Here is a 22,581-nt window from a genome sequence, read left to right as displayed (position 1 = left end):
TTCTCTAATGCCAACTCCATAGCATCCTGAGGCACCAAGATGCATGCAGCATAATTAAAACCTGGTATAGGGAAAGACTTCCTCTTACTGGGTTTTGTCATTTCTCTTCCCAGCTAATGAGTCATAGTCAAATCAGTCTCTTCTGAGGGCACTCAGCATTGCACGGAGCCTTTTACCACCTGGTCAGCCAGGTTAATGCACTAATTGAGGTTATTTGTGCATGTTTCACAGGCTAAACTCAACTTCACCTAAGTACCAGTCTGACTGGCAAAGAGTGAAAGGGCTGAGTGGTTTGGAGGGGCGACCTCTGCTGACCTTTAGCTATGGGCCAGCTACTTTGTTACTAAGGAAGAAGCTTGAGACAGCAGGGTATGGTGTGAAGGGGCAAAAGGTCTCACACTGATTTCTCACCACTTTATAGCTTCTGTATTTGTGGTGCACACTATGGAAAACGTGGTCTCCCTCCTCCTCCTCTACTGGTTGGCTGAGTCACTCATAACCCTGTTTCTGCCTCAGAATAATAAACCTTGCCCTTTCATAGCTTGCAAATGCCCTGAAAGCCCTTCTGCTGTTGAACCAAGAGAGGTGAGTCAGAAAAGCTGTCTGAAGCAGGCTGAATTTGATGGCCCTCCAAGCCCTCTGCAAGAGCCATTTTCTGGGAAAGTTGACAGGTTTTCAGAGATAATGGCGATTAATGCAATGACAATTTGTGTGTGTGGAGCTGAGTCAGTGGCTCACCAGTTTCATTTGCTGCTGCTGAGCAACCACTTTCTAGAGTTGCTGAGCATATTATGTTGTTGGAAGGTTTAGTACATGTCATCATGCCAGGAACTCCTGGGTCAGCTTTGTACTGTGATAAGAAAAGGAGCAGCTCAGAAACAATCATCACAGGCCAACAAATTCAGTCTGTAATGCTCCCAGGAGAAATTAGCCTATACAGAGCTTTGAGCTGCTGTGCAATGACACCTACTGAGATCCCAAAAGACAGCATTTTGGGGGATCTGTGCCCTTCTGTCACAAACTTCTATGCATGAAAATCAAGGAAGGATTAACAATCCCTGAAACACCAACCATTAGCAAAAAAAGACTACAGACTGCTTGACTTGTGTCCAATAACCGTTAAAACCATGCTTAAAGGGATGGACATCCAAGAGACACTGTGCTCCTTAAATCCCTGCTATTTCCAGGGCAAGTCTTCCCCAGTACATATGAAATCCCACTAAGGTTTTAACTTAATCTTCCCAGGTAACTTTATATACGTCCTCTCTCCAACTCTCCTCCACACCCCCCTCCTCTCCCCCCGCCCAAAAAAAAAAAAAAAAAGCTCTTTAAAAGTTTATTTTCTTAATACAAATGACATAGATTGTTTTGAACCCACAGGCTCACTGAGTGGTCTAAATAGATGTAGATGGAATGAGCGGGGCAGCAAGATGGGGAGGTAGGCTTGCAGTAGGCTGGCAGCACCCATGCACCACCCCTGAGCCAAACAGAATTTAGTGACTTGGGAATAAAGATCTGGTTACTCTACCATGATGCATAGCCAGCTGTGACCACTGTCAGGAAACAGGAATACAGGCTGTGGGAAAAATAAAAAAAGAAAACTTGCCTATCCTCAGGACTCAGGAAGAGAAAACTGTTATTCAGAACCACTTTGTTAACAAACCCAGAACAGCCAGAAAGAGTCCAAGGGTCTTTTTTACTCCTATTCAAAATTTGGGTTGTATTTCACAGGAGGAAGAAGCAGAAAACAGAGGGTGAAAGCACAGATTAACTTTGACCTATCCCACATTGCAGCAAAGGTTGCTTTCCTCAATTTCCATTTCAGAAGGCACCCACAGGACCAACTGAGCTTCCTGCCTCATTGTGACCCTGAGATGCTCTGGCTGATTTACAAAATAAAAAATTATGTGTCTGTGTGCAGCAGATCAATAGCAGAACTGAGGGCCCAGGCCACTGCCTCCCAATCCTAGCAACAAACCACTGGCATTCTCACTGGCTTTTCCTCCTTCATGTACTTGCAGAGTTGTAAAGTCCTTGCACTGATTCACATCCATCTGTATTTAGGTGTTTTTTGCCAGTGACACCTCTTAGTGTTCCAAGCCACAAAGCTTTGCTCTGAAGAAGGTATGTCTGGAGTTTTTTATATGATGAATCAAAATCCACCCTCATACCTCTACCAGGTAACACTGACTGGAAAGCAAGTCTGGTATTTTGATATACTTGATGTGTTTGTTTTTGTAAAGCCCACACAGACAGACATGGTAAATGACAAACTGTTTTTCCACTGCTTTCTGCCAGGTAAGCAAGACTTCCCTCTTCCTTGGTAAACAACTTGTGTTATGATCAGCATGGGACATGCATATATGAATTTTATAGCTTTGGTGATTTACTTCCAAATCTTTTGTTATTACATTAAAGTATTCACTGAAAGATATAATGGTTAATATTTGTCCTTTATATGCTTGCTTTGTCTAAATTAAAGAACAGTTTGTTGATTACAATTTCAAACTCTGCAAGTGAAACTTCACACTCCTGCAAATACATCTCCAGTTGTTATACAAATATGTATGTTTCACACACTATACACAAAATAACCAGACATTCTGTAGCAAAAATTCACTGTCAGGTGATAACTGAGAACACAGTCCAAAGGAAGACTAAATTACTCATATAGCTAAATACACTTATCAATTATACTAAAGCTTACTGAATCCACATGCGCATGAGCAGTTCTTGAAATCAGAGTAATTTTAGAAGTATTCTAAATGAAGTTGCTTTAAGGGAGTGAGGGAGGTCACTGTCACGCTCAGTTGGAAATGGTAGCCTGAACTGCCAATCCACTGGCTGGAAATCTGAAAGCAGCAGATCCTGCAGGGCACATCCTACCCTCTGCTGTCCGGAAGAAAAGGTCTACCTCATGCCCTTGTCTTGTCACAACACCCTACACAGAAGATCTATCCCCCGGCAGATGTCAGAAGAAATTTCATCCCCATCCTCAAGCTCTGACCCTACAATGAACTTTCCTTACCTGTATCAAGTCCTCCATCACCAGATGCTGGCTGGGAATGAGATTTTAATGAGGTCTGAGCCCCTCTGTATGACAAACTGTCTTTCAAACTGTTACATGATAAATGTTATTGTCAGTGCTGTGGATTACATTCCTTAAATTACATGACAAAACCAGGCAGCATGGAAGGACGATGGTCATATCTGTCAATATGTGTGTGTACAACTGATTCAATCCTACTGCTTTTTAAAATTTCTTGTTCTAATGGGAAGGACAAGAACCTGAAACTATAAACTTCTGTTTGTCTTGCATGACTTCAGATATGGGGAAAAAACCCCAAGAGATATCAGAACCAATTCATATTTGGGTGGTTGGATAATGTACATAAAAAGGCCTCTGTTTTAAATCCTTTAGTTTCATGGATGACATACATTGTTTAGACTGTAATTAGACTGGAATTGCACCTCCTACTCCCCTGACTATTCACTCACCAGCATTTGCTGTGGTTGCATTCACATTCATTTTCTACTCCCTCTCTATGGATACCTTTGGCAAGTGAATTTCCTGGCAAGGATATTATGGAAGCAGCAAGTTTTAATTTAACATCGGAGAACACAGACAGAAAGTGTCTTTAAAACTCATAAACACAAACTATGCATAGCAGAAACTTGCTTTAAAGAACTACTCTCATTATACTCTGGACTCAGTAAAGCACTGAGGAACATACCTGTAAGCATTTTATGAAGTCCCTTTGAGTTCTCTGTTTTAATATTTTCCTGAACTGGAACCTCCATCTGGGGAGAGAAACAATACCTTGCTGTAAGTAATGTGCCTAATAAAAATGAATCAGCACAGCTTGCATTTTGATTGCCAATTACTTGCAATCAACTGCTTAGAAAAACTCATGGATCAAGGAAATGCTTAGAAATATTCATTAAAAATAGTTGTGAACACTTTCAAGTTTATACAGAAAGAATATCTATAAACAAGTTCAGTTGAATATAGGGAAGAAAACTTAAAATTGTTGCCAAATAAGCCATGAGATGAGACTTCAGGTGCTTTATTAGTTTCAATTCTATCAGTGATTTACTTAGCTCTTATTGTAAGGCTACACAAACTAAAAATTCACCTTGCTGTTTGAATCTCTAACACTGCAATTAATACCACTGGCTAGTTTTGGAATATGTTACAATAAAATGTTTTATTTGAATGCATCTATATTCACCATCAAAAAACTTCATTAAGTCTCAGTTACAACTGCTACTCAGAATTGAAGTTAGGCAGAATGTATCATAAATACTGAAGGAAAAATTAAGCCTATAAAAAGCATGGCAAGTAATAGAAAGGGAAGCAAGATAAATATTCAAAGCCATTTCCATTTCATGCACACTTCTGAATAACTATGAGAGTGGAAAGCACCAAAAATGCTAAAACAGCCATTAAAAAATAACTCTGACCCTAAAATCTGGCCCTCAATCAAGCTGAAAGAACACGCTTACTCAGCATCTTTGTTATGAGAGGATATTTAAAAGGTTCAAAGACAGAAACATTCCAGTTACAGTGAAAGCTGAGAGGCTTTGCAAACCTAATTCTCATTTGGGTCCTAAAAATCTTCCCCTGCTTCTTGAGAAGCTGGATAAAATACTAAGTACAAATTAAAAGTTAAATTGCCCGGTTGCTCCAGACACCTCTTTCAAAAAGCATTTTTGAAGAACTTAAAGCTTTTAAGGGAAAAAAAATCCTACTTCATAAGAATTGTTTCAATTCTTTTGATGAAGGACAAGACAAAATGGAACATCTTCATGGGCCTCCTAAATCTGAAAAATGGGGTCTTTTTTTTCATGGAAAATTGGTACAACTCTGCTCAAGGATATGGGGTAATCTACTAAAAACACTGTCTAAGCAAACAGCTGCTAGAAGTGTGCTTAGTTCAGTGGTGTCTCCATGTGAAAGTCACCCCATCAGCTAAACTGGCAGCCTGGGCTTCTCATCTGCTGTTGGTGATTGACCAACATTTATGAAACAACCTCACTTGCATCCAGCTGCGAAAATTTTAGCTGACCTCAAGGGCATATCTCCTTTCTCTCGAAGTTACTAACAGAGATCAGCCCACCACCTATTGACCATCGATGGACAGAGAGGAATAGTTTGGTAGGTGTAGGTATGGGAGCTGTGTCTCTGCTTTGGAAAGGATTTATCCAATGGATGCACAGGAGGGGGTGTGTTCAGGTGTCTAGTTCAATCACAGAGTAGAGGTGAGCATGGGCAGAAAGAGCAACAAAAAGTTTTTATTGCTGACTCTGAATCTTTCCATTGTCTGCTAAACGTAGAGGGTCATAGCACATTACAGTTTCTTGTCATGCTGAAATCACTGTCAAATTCAAGGCACATTTAACCACAAAAGTCAAAAAGACTTTCACTGTTGCTCCTAGTGACTTTCTAATAGTTGTCTTATAGTCTGGCACCATTTATTCTTCTATTATTATTATTATTATTTCTTTCCTTCTATTATTCTTATTTCTTTCCTAAGAGTAAAATATCATTTGTATTAAGTAGGTGACAAAAATGTTAACTTCTTTTAAGGAGGAGAATGAAATTAAGAAGGCGGCGAATTGGATAATGGCTGTATTATTCATGGGAACGCATACCCAATTTATATAGTGCTGCTAGTATGCCATCTAAATTTTCTGGAGCTCCAGTTAAGCCCATTTAAGTAATGAAAAGAACTGCCCTACTGTGTCTGATTATTAATTTCATGGTGTGTTTTACATATCAGAAAATAAAACCCTACTCCTAACTTGTATGGTCATTTTACAATTACTACCAAAACTTTCCAAGGTGCAAAAGTCATTCCAAACAATATTATTTCTAGATCTTATGATCAGATTTCTAAGTACTGGACAGCAACTTTGGACAAAAATATCACAGAGAGATTACATCTGCATGAAAGTATTTAACTGTCTGGAGGAGATGGAATTTTTAGTCACATTAACTAGCCCCCAAGACACAGAATTGTCTGCAAAAAATCAAGCCATGCAAGTGCCCCTGTATTGGAAATCCATAAAAACAGGTAACAACTTTGAAAAACTTGGACATTTGAAACCCTTTAGAAAATACAGAATAACTAATAAGTAAAAAAATCTCTTCAAGTTTTTCTAACAGGATTTTAAATGAGGTTAGTCAATCTCAGTTCAAGACAACACCACTCATACTGGGAACCAATTTTGGAGAAGGGGTAACCTATGTGGTTTTGAAAGACAGTATAAGGAGAGTGAAAAATCATTAAATGATATATTAAACCAATCTTTGTTTCTGCATTTTAGCCAGCTGAAAGCAAGCAACTCCCACATTTATCACCACGATGAAGATGTATAAGCCTGTGCAAGATAGGGTCCAATCTCATCAAGGACGCAGAAGGACTGAAAAAAAAGAACTTCAGAAGGAGTGATAAGGAACTCTGCAAGTAACTCTCCATGAAACAAATTACTCCAACCACGTAGGAACTCAAGCAACTGTTATTTGTGTTAGTAGTATTCACACACACCATTTGCAACTCTATTTTCAATCCATTTGTTCTTTGCTAAGTCATATGCAATTAATTCTCTTTCTCAGCTTCTTATCCCTAGAACTACCTTTAGCATGCCATTTCTCCTCTTCCTAGCTAGCAATAGATAAAATAAATCTATTAAGTACAGTTAATGATAACATTTTGGAAAGCTTGAAACTTTCTCTACCAAATATATCACAACAGTAAAAGTGACATCCAGCAAGCAGGGCAAGAGAGAAGCTAAAGATAGGATTGATGCAGTGGGAGGTGGTTATGCAAAGAGTTGGGATCTTATCACCTGCATGTCTTGTCCATTTGACTCTGCTTAGACAGCCCAAGTCCTTGTCCTTCCAGGAGGATCACAGGAAAGGGTGGTGATTTGAGGGTCAATGCTGACACACTGCTTGCCCTTAGGTTCCTCACGGAAATGAAGTCATCAAAACTAGGGGCACAGGCACATACCTTCCTAATTGCTTAAGACTTGATATTCCTGGGTTGGTACTTTTCCCTGGTGGTAATTTCTAGACACTGAAATTGTTAAGCAGCAAGTAAGAGCAACTTTTTTGGAGTTTTGGTGGCTCAGAAGATGACCTTGGTGCTTCACATTCAGTTATCAAAAATAAATGAGGCAGACCAAAGATGGGAAAAAACTTTCCCCAAAATACCAGACCATATGTAAAAAGAATGTGCAGGTCCACATCAATATATAAGGAAACTGGGGAGCCAAGAAAGCAAAAATGGATATATGCCATATTTTTCTAGATCTTCTAGTGCATAGAAAGGTTCAAATTGTCAGGTTCAAATTCAATCTTATCCACTGTCCTCAGAAAAATGTGCCCTCGCACAAGGCACAGATATGTTTCTGGCTTCCTGATTAAGATCCCTTTCCAGTACCTCAAACCCTCCCTGTCATAAATCATTTAGATTCATTTTTCTCTTGTCCCTTTCAATTACTGCTTGTATATGCATGCAATTCTCTTATTACTTAGGTAGGGAATTATGAAAAAGGAGCTTTTAAAAATCAGAGCCAGTGTTCTCAGGCATCATCTTCCACCAGCCAGGTCCCACAGCCTCCAAGTTTTTTTATTGGAGCAAGGGCCACCTCCAAAGTATTGCAGCTCATCTGTGCCTGAAGGGGGATTGCTCCAGCCCTCCTTTCAGCCACCCAGAATGGGAGGCTGATATAAGCAGCAACATCAGGAATGCACCTCCAAAGAAGGATTTACAGAGAAAAATCCAGCTCCACTATGTTCCTCACCCTGCCCACATAGTGCTACCCAGTAGCTCAGGAAATACCGTACCCAGTAATAGACCATGGACTTTGTATTGAAGTTGCCAAGCCTCAGGACAGAGGCATCTCTGACCTGGATTTTTTGGAATGTACCTTCACTTTTTTTATCCAGAGGGGCTTGACAGAATAATAATTTTTATGAAAATTAGAGGTCAGAAGAAATACCATAAAAGAGCTTGGGATTAAAAATACAGATACAGCCCATCAAGAATCTGATCATTTTAAAATAACAAGGTCACATCCCCAAATCTCCTAATTTTTGAATGTGAAGATGGGACACAGCACCTAAGAAGGGTGATCACAGCCAATACATGAGCATAAGACAAAAAAGACCTGAAATTTTAATGCCCAGTGCCACAACTGTGTGCCAAGAATCTAAATCCCCCTCCTTCTCCACCTAAGACATTTAGCCTCTGCTGCTCCTTCAACTAGGCTCCGGCTTGCCAGCAGCATGGCAATGACTGTGACTGCTTCCATCACCAGCTCTGGGGTAATTCACTGTTAGCAAAAGTGCCACAGCAGGACAGATGAGAATACAAGCTGAAAAATGTGGTGCTGCAGTCAAGTGGTCACTGCAATTGCAGCTGCCAGAGCAAGCAGGTTTAAAACAACAGTGTCATGACCGTATGGCTGTCAGATGCCTTACTTTGTGCACGTGGGCATCAGAAACTGCAGTGCATACTTTGAAGAATGAATTAACAAGATTCTGCCCATATTGCAAAGCCTCCAAGCATTCCCAGTCATTCCCCAGATATTGCTAGCCAAGAGAAATGAAAGGTAGGGATGACTAAAATGTAAAGGGGAAAAAAAATATCTTAGTTACATATTAAATACTGATTAAAACTCACACTCTAGTACTGTACAAGAGTGAAAGTTAAGGTCACTCAAGGTGTTAAGAAATGTGATTGTCTCGCATTTGTGCCAGGAAAACTTTAAACTAAGCAACACTACTTTGTAGAGTATTAAAGAGAGGTCGAGAATCGGATACACATGTTCATCACAAGATGAATGGATTATAAATAGACTTTTAAGACGGCAATAAAATCATTCATTACACTTTTAAAATGAAAAGATGGAGTGAAAAAAGCAACCAATGTAATAATTGCTATGAATATCCACAGCTGGCAAGCAGCTGGATTTCAAATGGGCTTTCTTTCCCAAATGCCAAGAGCACTTAATTCATTGCTGTGACTGCCTTTGTGAATTATAACTTTTGCAAACACTGTCTATTAGGGTGATATACACAGCCCCTGCACATTCTGTGCACAGCACACTGTATTAATCTGTGGAATAGCAAAACAGAGGTGCTGGCTGTGACCTACATCATCAGAGCCATCTCTACAAGCACGACATTGACAAAACATTTCATCAAAGATAAGCCCACTCCTGGAACAGTTCTGGAAACAGAAGTTGTTTGAAACAAAAGGTGACCTCTAGTAAAATTAAAACCCTGCATCCACAGTTTGGGAAAAAATACCTTTTTTTGTGAAGTCTGTGATTCTTCTGCATCCAACAGTCATGCACACAAGCCCATATTCCCACTTGACCTAAGAGAACAGGATTAACTCTCACCAGCCTCGATGATTTACAGTGATGTTTTCTCTCCTTGCATTAAATATCTTTCTACATTTACCGCTATAAGTATTTATCAGTGTCTGTAAATAGGAGCGGAACCGAAAATGCATCATCTTCCTTCCTTAATAGCACAAAATAAGCTCCCTGTATCTGCTGGCAAAGGTCAGTGTTGCAGCAGCAGGTACCATATCCCCAGGAGCTGAGTTCCACTGAGTGTTCTGGACAAGCAACAGAACAGATTGCTTTGGGCATCTCCAGACCTAAAGGGTCTTCAGAGTCATCTGCCACAAATAACATCACAGTAGTGCTGCTGTGGCTGCAGTGCTCTAAGAAGATGGGAGCATGATAAAGTTTGCAATTACAGATCTCAAGATCTATGTCTACACTTTCCAATAAAGCTCCCCTATTCTTTTTCGGCTGTGAAGGATAATAGATTCAGCTGGCCCTGCACTGCATCAGTGCAAAGATTAGAGGAACTCTTGCCGTTCCTTCCAGTGCTAATTTCTGTGAATCTCTGGCTTTGAAACCACAACACAGAACATAGCCTTAACATTCTGAGATGAGGAGGGTTTAATAAAGTGTAGGATTTAGAGGTTCTAAGGAAAAAGCAGAACAGATCAAAGAATTACACCCTTCTACTACACAAAGTCCCTGTGGGCTGATGCAGGAAAGTTACTGCGGCTGCTGAGATGATAACTGAAGGGCAGGGCAGGCACAGGCTGTGCCTGTATTATTTCATCAGCCTCAGTAGGGCTTGGGCATCTGTGTTCCACTGCAAACACCAGTGAGAGCAGCAGCTGCCTTAAAAGCTCGATTTAAAAATAGAGCATGTGCACACATTTGTAGTGTGGCAGCATAGTATGTTCAGGAAGGATGCCAAATATAAAGCTATCTTTGAGAAATAGAAAGTCCCCAAAATAAAAAGGAGTAAAGTTAGTGAGGCATATTCTGAAATCAGTGTCTGAGTTCACATTTTGTCAGGACACCAAAAAAATCCTTTTTTTTGATGATACAAGCTGCCCTAAACCCAATAATTTCAGGCTTGTCCTTGGAACCTCCTAACTAGTGTAATAGTCCACCTGGCTAAAACAATATTAATTTATCATCACTATACTCAACTGGTAATCTTTGCCCCAAACCTACTGAGTGGAACCACTGTCATTTCAATAAAGAATGCCATCCCTGCAGGCACTGAACACACAGAGACACACACAGAAGCAGACAGCGTACTCTTCACTGTAGAAACAGAAGAGCCTTGTAGCATTGCCTATTACTGCCTGTGGCACTTACATATTCATTAGCACTGTACTAGGGCGCCCTGTGGTCTTTTGCTTTTTCCTTGCAGGACTGTTGCTTGTATCCCCACGCTGCTGCTGAAAGAATTAAAACACAGGCAGGCTGACTTGCTCACATTCATGAGAGAACTGCCTCAGAGTGAAGCTAAACCTGCTTCTCCAAACTGCAGACAAGACTGATAATGCTGGCTTCCTTCCTTGATAACGTGTTTGGGTAAAACTTCATCACTGAGCTGGTGTGGTGATGGGAATTGCTGCAGTGTTTACATAAACCCTGGGCTATCACAGTTTCCCTGTCTGGCCATGAATCCATTCTCCTGGATAAGAAATGGTTTAATATCTGTTCTGCAGCAGTGATAAAAGCTCCCAAATAATCAGAATGGAGATGCTTCTGTGAGCAGAAGAACTACTCTGAGCTACCCAGAGAAGAAGGAAACACTTTCTGTGGAATGCAAGACTCAAGGACTAAGCATTAAAAGTAAAACAGAAAACATGAGTGAATTTAAATTTGTTCAGCATCTCAGAGCTAAGGGAAAGAGAGAACAGGTTCCCAGACAGCATGACCCATTGGAGGCCGGTTGGAGAGCACTAACACCACACTGTTATAGTCACTTCTGGATGCATCACTTTCCCTCAAGGTTAACTTGGATATCACTTACGCTCTTCCCAAGCCACATTCCCCAGAATGTACTCTCAGTCTTACAGGATTCCGACTTCCAAAGTCAGAGGTGTGTATATTAACCCCATACATTTCTCCAGTTATCTTTTATAATCATGTAAACTTTCAGCATTTAGGTTGAGACAAGAGTTCCATGGGAACCTGGGTGAGATAGTCCATATGATATATGAGAATCACGGCAAGGGGAGGGAGTTTTATTTTTATGTAACCTAATTTGTAACCTTCTACTTGCAAATAAACCCTTCATGATGTTACCACAAAAGGTAATTCACGAGCTTTAAAAGAACTCATATGTTCTCTATAGTAAAACATTATCCTCAGCTGATTTTTTTTTGTTGTTGTTTTTTGGTTTAGACCAAAATTAGTCCAATTTTCCAGTTTCTAGAATGATACCAGGCAAACAGAGAGCCTTTGTTCCTAATACTGCTTCTTAACCCTGCTCATCCAGGTTTATACCCTGTGTTATGTGGTAGTAAGAATGGAGAAACCAATTCAAACTGAAAATACATCAAAAGCCATATACAGCCACAAGACAGACAGAAAAAAACAGAGTCCAACATACTGTATTTCTACTGTCAAAATTTTCTTCAATCTTAACTTTATTTGGAGATCTTAGTGAAACCTAAGTATGAAACACAGTCTGCACCTCTGTAAGACAGATATGTATTTCACAATAACTTTTTTCCTATTAAGCCCTAAGTGTTTTTTAATCTCCATAATTTTTACAGCATTTTTTTTAGCCTCAAAAGGTGACCTTACAAGTGAAAAAACACCTGCTCTGGTACTTAAATGACACAAATTTCAGTATTTTCTCTTCATGAATTTGGCATCAAAACAGTTTCCTCTGCTTAAATACTACATGTCAGCAAGCAGAAAATTAGAAGAAAAACACATATATTTTTATGCCACTTTTACATCCTTTTCACAACTGAATTTCTTAGGTGCTAGGACATCTGGGAGCCACACAGATCAATGTTATGACACAGACCATTCAACAACAGCCAGTCTGAACTTACCCTTCAGGCTCAGACATGTTTTTTAATTCCCCCACTGAAGAGAACTCAAGGCTGACCATTCCTATGTTAGAAAAGACAGATTGTGATCTTCTGATGTATGTTAAGATGACACTGCACATGCATGCAGCAAGGTGTGAGGTACAGGTAAGCAGCTGAGACAGCTGTCTGGTTGCTTGCTTGGGTTTGGGTTTTATTTTAAAGAGAACACAAATGCTCTGCCAGGACAATTTTAGTCTCAGGGCCTTGCAACAGCAGCTGCCCAAATTTGGGGTGTGTGAGTTTTTCTCTGGTTGTTTTTTGCTTGTTTGTTTCTTTAATGAAAACAAGCTGATTAGAACAGCTGATGGAAATTAGCACCATAGCAAGTTCACAATGGAAAGTGCAAGTCAGTAAAGCAAGCTCAACCTGACACGGGAATCAACAAATAATACAACAAGGGAAAGGTATTTTCTCAGCCATAAGAAAGGTAATATTACATTTGGAGCATAGGTAGCACAACTATTTTGCTGGTTGATGAGACAGGTAAAGTGAGGTGAAGCTTTTGCTAGGCTGGAAGTTTTAATTCATTGCTTTCCCACTGATTCGCTACCCTGAAATGTTGTCCTGTGCATGGAACCTAAACTGTCAAAATGCCATTGAGATGGCTGGTTTACTTGGACAAGCCTCAAACAAGGGGACTCTGGCTGGCTAGAGACTGACTATGGTCCTTCTGTCCTTATTCATTCTGTTCCTTTAGAAAGGAGAAAAATGTCCAAAATAAACACTGTGTATGTAAAATTCTGCTGAAGGAAAAGATGAGCTATAAGTGAGAGATATTAGATACATCGAAGAATGTTAATGTATAAGACTTGGGAAGGAATACGTACAGAATACAAAGAGAAGCACAAAATTGTTCAGAACAACACCTGGGCATAAATTTAAGGGCACTTCTGCACTGCACAGATTATAGAGGCTCTCTTCACCTGAGCCCCCCAATAATAGATTATTCTATGACAGAAGGAAGGGGGACACACTACAAACACTGCCAAGCATTCCACGCATGAGCCAGCATATTTAAACTCCCTGAGCTTCCTACAAAATCAGTGAAGGAAGATTTCACAGAAATCACAGAAAATCACAGAAAAACAACACCAAAGTTTACCAAAGTTCCCTTTACAGTCAATGGAGAAAACCTAGTTTGTGCACAAGAAAACTAAACTATTTGCATTAAACCAACAGGTGTGAATCTCCCTCTGCAGCACAACACACAAGCAGCTGTTTGAGCATACACATCTGGGAAGACAAAAAATGAGCTCAAATATTTCCAAAAAGCAGGACAGAACATGGTCCAAGGTAGACATATCAATATATGGTGGTACTAGGATTTTCAACTTTTGCCTGCCTTTTTTCTGGGTAATATCCTGTCTCTACCTTTCTAGGCAGGACAGAGAAGGCAAAAATGTACAGCTTTGCTCATTTCCAGCTGAAGCACCCAATTCTCTTTTCTGTATCAGTATCCACCTCTAATGGCTCATGTAAAAGAAGTTATTGCTAGCCAAGGTTGTACATCCAGGAGAAAGTCCATAGTACCTCCAAGAAAGATAATCAGGGCTAGATAATCTGCACATCCTTTAAGATTTATGAGGATTGCCTCTAACACATGGTATGAAGAAAAAAGTAGAGATGACTGCAGAGAAAACATTTGTCTTCCCTGCTGCAAGCTTATCCATTCTGAATATAGACTCATTAAATATGAATAGCTGAGCCCAGCTTTTATTAAGCAACCTGCAGGACATCTGCCTACTGTTTTTAGCATATTTAACCTTCCTTAATACTGCAGATTGGGAAAGGCAAATCATGTTGTCACTCTGCTCAGCTACATTCATGTCCTGTCAGAATCAAGATTCAGCTATCTTCCACACATACTCAGTTGCTCCACTTGGCTGTATTGGTTACATTTCATCAACTCACACTTTCAAATGTCTTTAGGCAGAGACTTTAATCCTCAACATGGACATAGCAGTACCAAAATGGGACACTCAATTCCTCATTTTGAAGGAAATTAATCACCAAATGAAAACAGAAGTGGTTTCCAAACTCAAAAGGCAGTCCATAATTTGTTGGGACATTGCTCTCATAGGTGCATAAATAAATTTAAAATGCATCAGTTTCGAAGGAGAAAGGTTAAATTTAAACCTTTAACCCCCAGAGGACTCCTGGAAAGAGACAGGTAATAGCATGTAGCGAGTCACACTAGAGCACGGCCACTCTGAGGAGCACTATGTGAGATGCAGAGCAGATAAGAAGATCAAGTTTCTGGCCACACCAGTCAGCTGTTTTGTACCCAAAACAGTGTAGAACAAAGTGTAGGACGCAAACAACGTAGAACAAAGTCCCCCAAGTCAACAGGCAAAACAAGAGGAAATAAAACATAGGAGGCAAAAAAATCAAAATGCCACCTTAAACCTTCTCTTAGTTCCAATTTAAAGCCAGTTTTGCAATACAGGAACTGAAGTTACATAGAAACATCAGGTAGACCTTTGATTTAACAAAGAAGGGAATGAAAGGGAAGATTGGTCTGGAAAAGGTGCATTGCACTGAGGAGGTCTCAGCTATTATCAGAACTCCACTAATGGCAGATACGTGATCTCTCTCCCATCCATTACCCTTTCTGGTTTTGTCTTCTTCAATTGATTAGTTATTAGTTGATTTTTTTTCTCCAAAACTGTTTTTTTTCTCTAAATAAAGCAATTTGCACTAGGGTGCCCTGTTTCCATGCAGACTATAGACCCTACCTTAATAAACTGATTATATATTCATATTAATGAGAATCTGTTTTATCTGCTTGTAATTGGTGCACTATGGGCCATGGCCCATTCCTAATGTCACCTACACTGAATTAATAAAGCAGATATACCCAGCTTTCAAAGTAATAACTTCAAAGGTGAGAAAGTAAAAGCATGATTTTGTTAATGTAATCAGAAAACTGTGCTGGAAACAAGGGAAACATAAATTATGTAAATCAGTAACTGTTTATTCTGCATTATTAAATGAGAAACTGCAGATTGTAGAGGTTTCTGGAATCAGCTGGACTGTTACTCGACTGAATATAAGCAGAACAAAGTCCCAGCAGCTTAAGCAGCTGTGTTTTAGGAATCAAAAGAGAATTTCAGAATCAAAGGAGAGGAAAATCCTTCCTGCAGTCGATTTACCTTCTTTTTTCTGCTTAAAAAAAAAAAATAATATGAACAAACAGCACAAATTGATAATGATTGACGCATGAAATTTAGAAAAAAGCCCCAGAAACACTCTGAACTGTCTGTGTGTTTTTGATGAGTTGAATAGGGGCATTTCAACAGATGAGATCCCTGACCACAGCAGAGGGCTGCTGAAGATTAGCATTACCTGAAAAACCCTATTAAAATTCTACATCATAAATAAAAATGAGACTATTTTCTGCAAAGAATTTAACAATGAAGAATTGTTGCTTTATATGAAAGAAAATCTTGTCTCCTTATCAGGAGTTAAAAGTCTACTTGCAATAGAGAGATACTCATTTCAGTTTGCCAGTTCAAGCAAGAAATCAACATTTGCCGTATTTTGGTAACCAGTTAAACTTCAAACATTGCACTTCTCCAGAGGTTAGTGTGGCAGCCAAACTGCACCTCAATTTTTAAGGAAACCAGGGGAAGTTCAGCAGTCCTACTCTGTCTGTGATTAAGTACTGCAGTTGCAGAGACTTCTTTCCTCAGATGAATCTTTCTTCACTGCTTTCTTGATGCCTGCAGGGTGCTTCTTCCAACAATTTTCTGACATTCATGACTCCTCAAAAGATATTCATCCAAACACAAAGCTTTCAGTTTTCAGCAAATCCTACAAAGGGACCCACAAAATTCTCTGAGCATCATGTGTGTGATCAGCATCCTGTGGCCTTTGGTTCATGTACCAGCATTTTGGGGTGTGGCCTGTTCTCTCCTTCATGGCAGCTTATATTCCTGCTCTGCCTGGAAGCCACTGAAGCTGCTGCAGTCTCCTAGGGAGGGAGATGTGGGATACTTAATACCAATTCTCAAGCACTGGCTTTACTGCTGTTATAGGTTAGCAAGCTAAGTCTCGGAAGTGATGTTCTTCTTACAGCTTCCTCTATGACCAAACAGAACCTATCAGCTGGCCAGTTTGAATATGGACAATTCTTTAAGCCACTTAAAGTTGTGACCGCCTCTGTGATCCACACTTAAGAATAGACAACCTCCCCCAGCTCTCTCTCTCGTTTCTGGTGCTGGGACAGGTGGCTGCGGGCCCCATGTGGGGGCCAGCGGGCCACGGTCATCCTGTAGCCGATGGGCCCTGTTCCACCCACGTTCCCCCCTCCACCACTGCAGCCAAGATTTCAGCAAAAGCGGCACCACTGTCCAGCAGAGGTCAGGTGACCAACAGCGATAAGAAGCGACATTCCAGCTGCAAGGCCGAGGTGAGATTAACCCTTTTACTGCTGTGAAGAGCTGAAAACCTGAGGGAAGAGAAAGAGGAGATGCTCAAAGCTGAAATTCTGTTGTGAAGCTATGATGTATCAGAGTACCCACTGTAATTTCATGAAGATATGGGGGGTGGAGTGTTCAACTCGTAAGCAAAAGCACCTGCACTGAGATAGGCAGATGCTGACGCAGCTGTAATTTCATGAGACGTTTTGGACAGGGAGAGATGGACCAGGTGAGGACTTTTGCTCCAAACGGGAAAGGAGAAAACCTCAGTTCCTAGAGATGCTCCCAGAGATAGTCCTAACGATGAAGACGAGGAAGACCCTTTGCTCCCCAGGAAGGAGAAGGGCCTCTGTTCTTAGAGATGAAATGCTCCCAGAGTTGGGTGAAGAGAACTTTTGTTTCTGAATGGCTCCACCTTAAAACTGTACCCCAAAACCTTCAAGACTAGACCCTCGAAAGCAGCTGCGGGAAAAGCTGCAGGTCGGGGGAAGGGACTCACACGCGAGCAGAGAGACTCCTCTTCCTAAATGGACTGAACAATATTTGGAAGTGGGTGGCTGTCTCGTTGTGATAGTGTTTTCATAGCATGAGCAAGAAGAGACTTCTCTTTCTAAATAGACTGAACAAGGTTATTATGGAAGTGATAAACAGACTGAACATCTTAAGGGTTGTCTTTTTACATTGTCAGTGGGAGAAGGGAGGAAGGTGGGGGAGGAGGAGAGTTCTGAAGGTGTGGTATAATTTTTTTTATCCCTCTTTTAGGTCTGTTAATAAACTTCTTTATATTCTTTCAAGTTTGGTGCCTGCTTTGCATTTCTCCTAATTCTTATCTCACAGAAGATAAATAGTAATGAGTATTTTGGACCAAACCACTACACTAAATTGGTGTTTCCGCCCGGTTACAAACCCAACCCACTGCAACTACCAAACAGAAAGACGCCCTCTTCGTTTCACAGAGACCTGCTAGTTTTTCCTTCGTTGCACACTCTTGCTTGCACACTCAAGGTTAAACACCTTGCCAAGTTTGTGGTTGCTCAGAACAGCAAACATTTTTATTTGACTTTTCCTCTTTTGTAGCTTGTGGCATTTTCTGCTGTCTGCATTACGTATGTGTCTTTGAACCATGGAAGATCCACAGCGATAGAGGTTTCTGGCAGTGCTCACATATTTTCTTATTGTTTTATAGTGGTACATGGGTTTTGGCAGGGCCAGAAAGTACCTGAACTTTTTAAAATGTCGTGTCTAAAGGCACCATTTTTGAGGATATGATTTATATGCAAGTGTTCTATTAGGAGTCTACAATGCGGGCAGCTTCTGTTATTCTGTCCTTTCTCTTAACATCTGCCAATTTCTCAAATGCATTCAGAAAATAGAAACAACTACATTGCACACAAAAATCCATTACAGCCTCCTCCTGCCTGTGAGAGTGTGGTAAACTTAGCAGAATTCAATTAAAGTTTATAGTGCACTTTACCAGGAGGGCAATTTTGATGCAATCATGGACAAAATCAGATAGGAAGGTTGTCATAATGGCATCAAAGTATGCAGAGACAACGTAGCTAAAGGAGGGTCTTTGCAGTACATTCCATATCTAAAATACATTTCAAGCTACCCCTGAAGGCCTCTGCTTTGACCTATTACCCAGATAAAGACAACCTGGACAGCAGAAAGAAATATTCTTCCCAGACTCTGGTGTTTTAGATGCTTTGTCATAAACAAAAAGAAATCAAACACAGAATTTCATTTAAATTTCCCATTAGATTCTCTGAATGAACATCACAATTCTGATGTTAAAGATTTTAGTTTAAGGACTATAAATTAAAATCCAACAATTCCCTACCATTTGTGCTAAATCTCATTAAAAGTATAAGGCTGCCCTTCGTCCTCCCTACTACCTCCTGGAATCCAGCTTCCTACAGTCACTACCAGAGGAGATAAGAAGCTTCCCTGGACATTTTTTTCCTCTGCATCAACACGTAAAATATCTATTAAGGTCTCTGCAGGGACTTCTGCAGATTCAGGGATAGCAAGATCACAGCCATGTACAAATGATATACACAATTAAACACGACCTTCCAAGAGAGGCTAAAACACCATGATGATTTACTGATTATTTTCGAAAGCAAAAGGTCAGAGGTAGATGGGATTTTTTTCCAAAATCACAAGGACAAAACATAGATGGATTTCAAAGAATACCAGTTGCTAGTGATGATGCATCCCCTGATAATATTGCCTCACCACATGAGGAATGTTTGGGACTGAAAGTCCACGGCTAAAACACCTACATACACATAAAGATGTGTAAGAGCTGTGCACCTTCAGAATTATTTCCCATAGGAGTTTTACCTATGCTTTAACTTGATTTCAGCTTCCCAGTGTGACGTAAATGTTACCAGGGTCCCCTGCACAAGGAGGAAATCAAACACATGCCTGTTATGGCAGACAGAAGATCACCCTGGAGAAACACCCAGAGTACCCCAGCTGAGCAAGAAGAGCACTGTGAGCTCATGCCCCAGTCTGTGTGCTGTTGGCTCTGAGAGCTCTTGGCCAGTTTATCTACATGTTCTATCAGCATAGCAGAGTTCAAATTTTTCTAGAAACCCTTAAACAGTTCAATTATCTTTTGGGGAGGACAGCAGAGGGACTGAGAAGATAGAAATTTTTTTTCATAAAATTATGAAACAGGTGTGGGTTGGAAAGGGACCTTTAAAGGTCATCTAGTCCAACCCACCTGCAGTAAGCAGGGACATCTTCAACCAGATCAGTTTGTTCAGAGCCTATCCAGCCCAACCTTGAATGTTTCAAGGAATAAGGAATCTACAAACCCTCTGAGCAATCTGTTCCTGTGTTTTATCACACACACATCATAGAAAATTACTTCCTTATATCTAATCTAAATCTACCTTCTTCTAGTCTACAATATTACCCCATGTCTTATTGCAACAGGTTCTAATAAAAAGTTTGTCTCCATTTTTCTTACAAGCCCCCTTTAGATACTGGAAGGCTGCTATGACGTGTCCCCAGAGCCTTCTCTTCTCCAGGCAGAACACCTGTAACTCAGCCTGTCTGCAGAGGAGAGGTGCTCTAGCCCTGTGACCCACTTTTGTGGCCCTGCTCTGGACCTGCTCCAAGAAGTCACATCTTTCTTGTACTGAGTACCCCAGAGTCGGATGCAGCACTCCAGGTGGTGCAGAGGGGCAGAATCCCCTTCCTCACCCTGCTGGCAATGCTGCTTTTGATGCAGCCATGGATATGATATCCACTGATTAGTATATACATCAAATCTCTCCAATTTAGGGAAATGGTTGATAATATTCTATTTCTTGCCCTCGGATTCTGGAGCAGCAGGAATTTATAAGGATTTGTTTATAAGTATCAGAGAGATTATGCAGCCCATCTATTCAGAAGATAAATGTAACACACTGGGTCAGGCCAAAGGTCTGTCTGAGCCAGTACCCTCTCACAACTACCAAAAGCAGAAGCCTAGGTAAAAGAGTAAGAACAGATCAGTTATATGTGGCACTTTCCCCAATCGAGAAACCTCCCCAGGACTCTGGGGAACCACTTGTCTCCTGCATGAATTCATCTAGTCTTCCACAGAAACCATGACATTTTTAGTATTCATAACATCCTATTACAAAGGCTTCTAGGGTATAATTAAACCTCACATGAAAATTATATTTCTGTCTTTAGAACCTGGACCACAGGTTCTTGCAGTGAAGCAGACTGTACTTAATTGAGCCCTGTCACCTTTCCCGTACAACTCAGTGTTGTTACCCACCATCATACAGCCAACACCTCATCAGGCCCTGGCCATTCTCTGAAACTTTTCCAAGTTGTGTCATGTTCTTTTTGAGATGAAGGGACCAGAACCACACAGAGTTTTCAAAATGCAAGCCACAGCTTTTTACAGTACCATGACTTTTCCTTTCTATTCTACTTTTAATAATGCCAATGCTGCTCGTCTTTTTGACTTCTGAGCTGCTGTGTTCAGGGAACTCTGCCATAACCTCAGATCTGCCTCCCAGGAACTTAATGGCCAGTCCAGAACCCATCATATAATATGTGAAACTATGATTGTTTCCCCTCCATGCATCACTTAACGTTTATCTGTTTGATTTGATCTGCCCATCTACTGCCCAGCCACTGAGCCTCAAAAGGTCCTTCCATAAATTTCAGTCAGCCTTCGTCTTTACTGTTGTGAATAATGTTTATTGATAGCACTAAATCATGTGCTTAATAACAGTTCTCCACTTTTCCATTTCATTTATGAATATACTGAGGATGAATAGATGAATATGAATGAGTATCAGCACTGATCCCAGCACAAACCCTTTGGAACTCCACAGGCAATTTTTTACTACTATGGAAACAGATCACAGAGTCCTTTTTCCTTTTTATGTATTTAAATGTTCCCTTTGTGCTGCTAAATTAATGGTCATGTATGTAAGCCTTACATGCCATAACTGCTCTGTTTTCTTGAAAGATTTCTGGTTTGAGATCTTGTTGAAATGACTACAAACATCATTTCACCTCACCTTCAAGTGGGGAGAAATTAAACTATGGATTTTACCTTATTTGTGCAGCTGGTTTGAGGCTTTTTAGGTTGCTTTCTGAAACAAATCTATTAGGTCTAAGAAAATATTTTCTAATTCATCAAATAGAAATTTTACTTAAATTTCTACAAGGATTTTTTTAAAAATAAATCAATCCACAAAGTCATAAGCTGACATCTTAGTGCACACCCAAAATTAACCAAAATAAGGCTGAGGCTGTCTGCAACTTCAGCAAAGACTTCTCTTTTGTCTTATATGCACAAAACTGTTCCTTGCTTACTGTACTAGGATCCAAAATATTTCAAAGTGCAGTACAGAGTTGGATGTTGCGCAGTAAAACAAAAGCCAAGCTCAATAGAGTCATTTATCTCACAGGGAGTTAAAAGAAGATTCCCATTTATCAAAACATTTCAGTGAGGCAGAAATTTACATTGACCAAGGCACAAAAGACCAATAATCAAGTCTGACCCTCCTCCTCCTCCTCTCCCACATCAGAATCAATGTCTACAGAGCTAGAGCAGATAGAGCTCCAGCTGTGTTAAATGTCTAGGGTTATGGAGATTTTCCTCACAATACAGGATTTAGAGTCATGATGCTCGACCTCCTCCTGCTGCCTAATTGTTGTGTTCAGTTCACACAGAAAACACGTTATCTTCCATGCTCACATAACAGCATTCATCTCTGCATGACACCAAACAGCTAGACAGAGTGGGAAGACTGACACCCCCTCCTCTCCCACGTGTCTGGAGCCATCTTAAACTGAAGTGTCTCACCCTCAGCAACAACAGCACTCAAATTGGTTGGGCCTGGAGGGGGTTTTATGCAATCTAGTTTAGTGGAATCTTTCCCTGCCCATGGCAGGAGGGTTGGAACTACATGATGTTTAAGGTCCCTTCCATCCCTGACCACTCTGTGATTCTGTGAGATGATAACAAACACCTATTTCACATCAAATTTGGAGGAAACCCTGAAGAATCTCCACACTGTAAACAGCAGCAGCAGAAGGACAGATGGCTGCAATTAAAACAGCATGCCTGGGTGACAGTAAGAGCCGTCCAGTGCAGTGCAGTGTGGTTGCTGCCTGCAGCAACACTGAAAGGGAAACCAGAGAATGATCAGGGTGATTTTATAGAAGGTGGATGCCAGGAACTGTCC

The 22,581-nt window shown here is 40.5% G+C and overlaps 1 long non-coding RNA gene across 2 annotated transcripts in view; it reads right to left on the bottom strand.

Annotated features, from left to right (window-relative positions):
* The window catches only part of LOC138109496 (uncharacterized), a 299,865-nt gene that overhangs the window by 105,718 nt on the left and 171,566 nt on the right, over positions 1-22,581 (bottom strand). For both annotated transcript variants that reach the window (XR_011150523.1, XR_011150522.1), the window contains exon 2: positions 3,735-3,801. This is a non-coding gene — a long non-coding RNA (uncharacterized lncRNA). The remainder of the gene's footprint in view (positions 1-3,734; positions 3,802-22,581) is intronic.

The sequence above is a fragment of the Aphelocoma coerulescens genome, chromosome 4 (genome assembly GCF_041296385.1).
Source record: "Aphelocoma coerulescens isolate FSJ_1873_10779 chromosome 4, UR_Acoe_1.0, whole genome shotgun sequence".
Lineage (NCBI taxonomy): Eukaryota > Metazoa > Chordata > Aves > Passeriformes > Corvidae > Aphelocoma > Aphelocoma coerulescens.
This window is presented reverse-complemented; position numbering and strand designations above follow the sequence as displayed.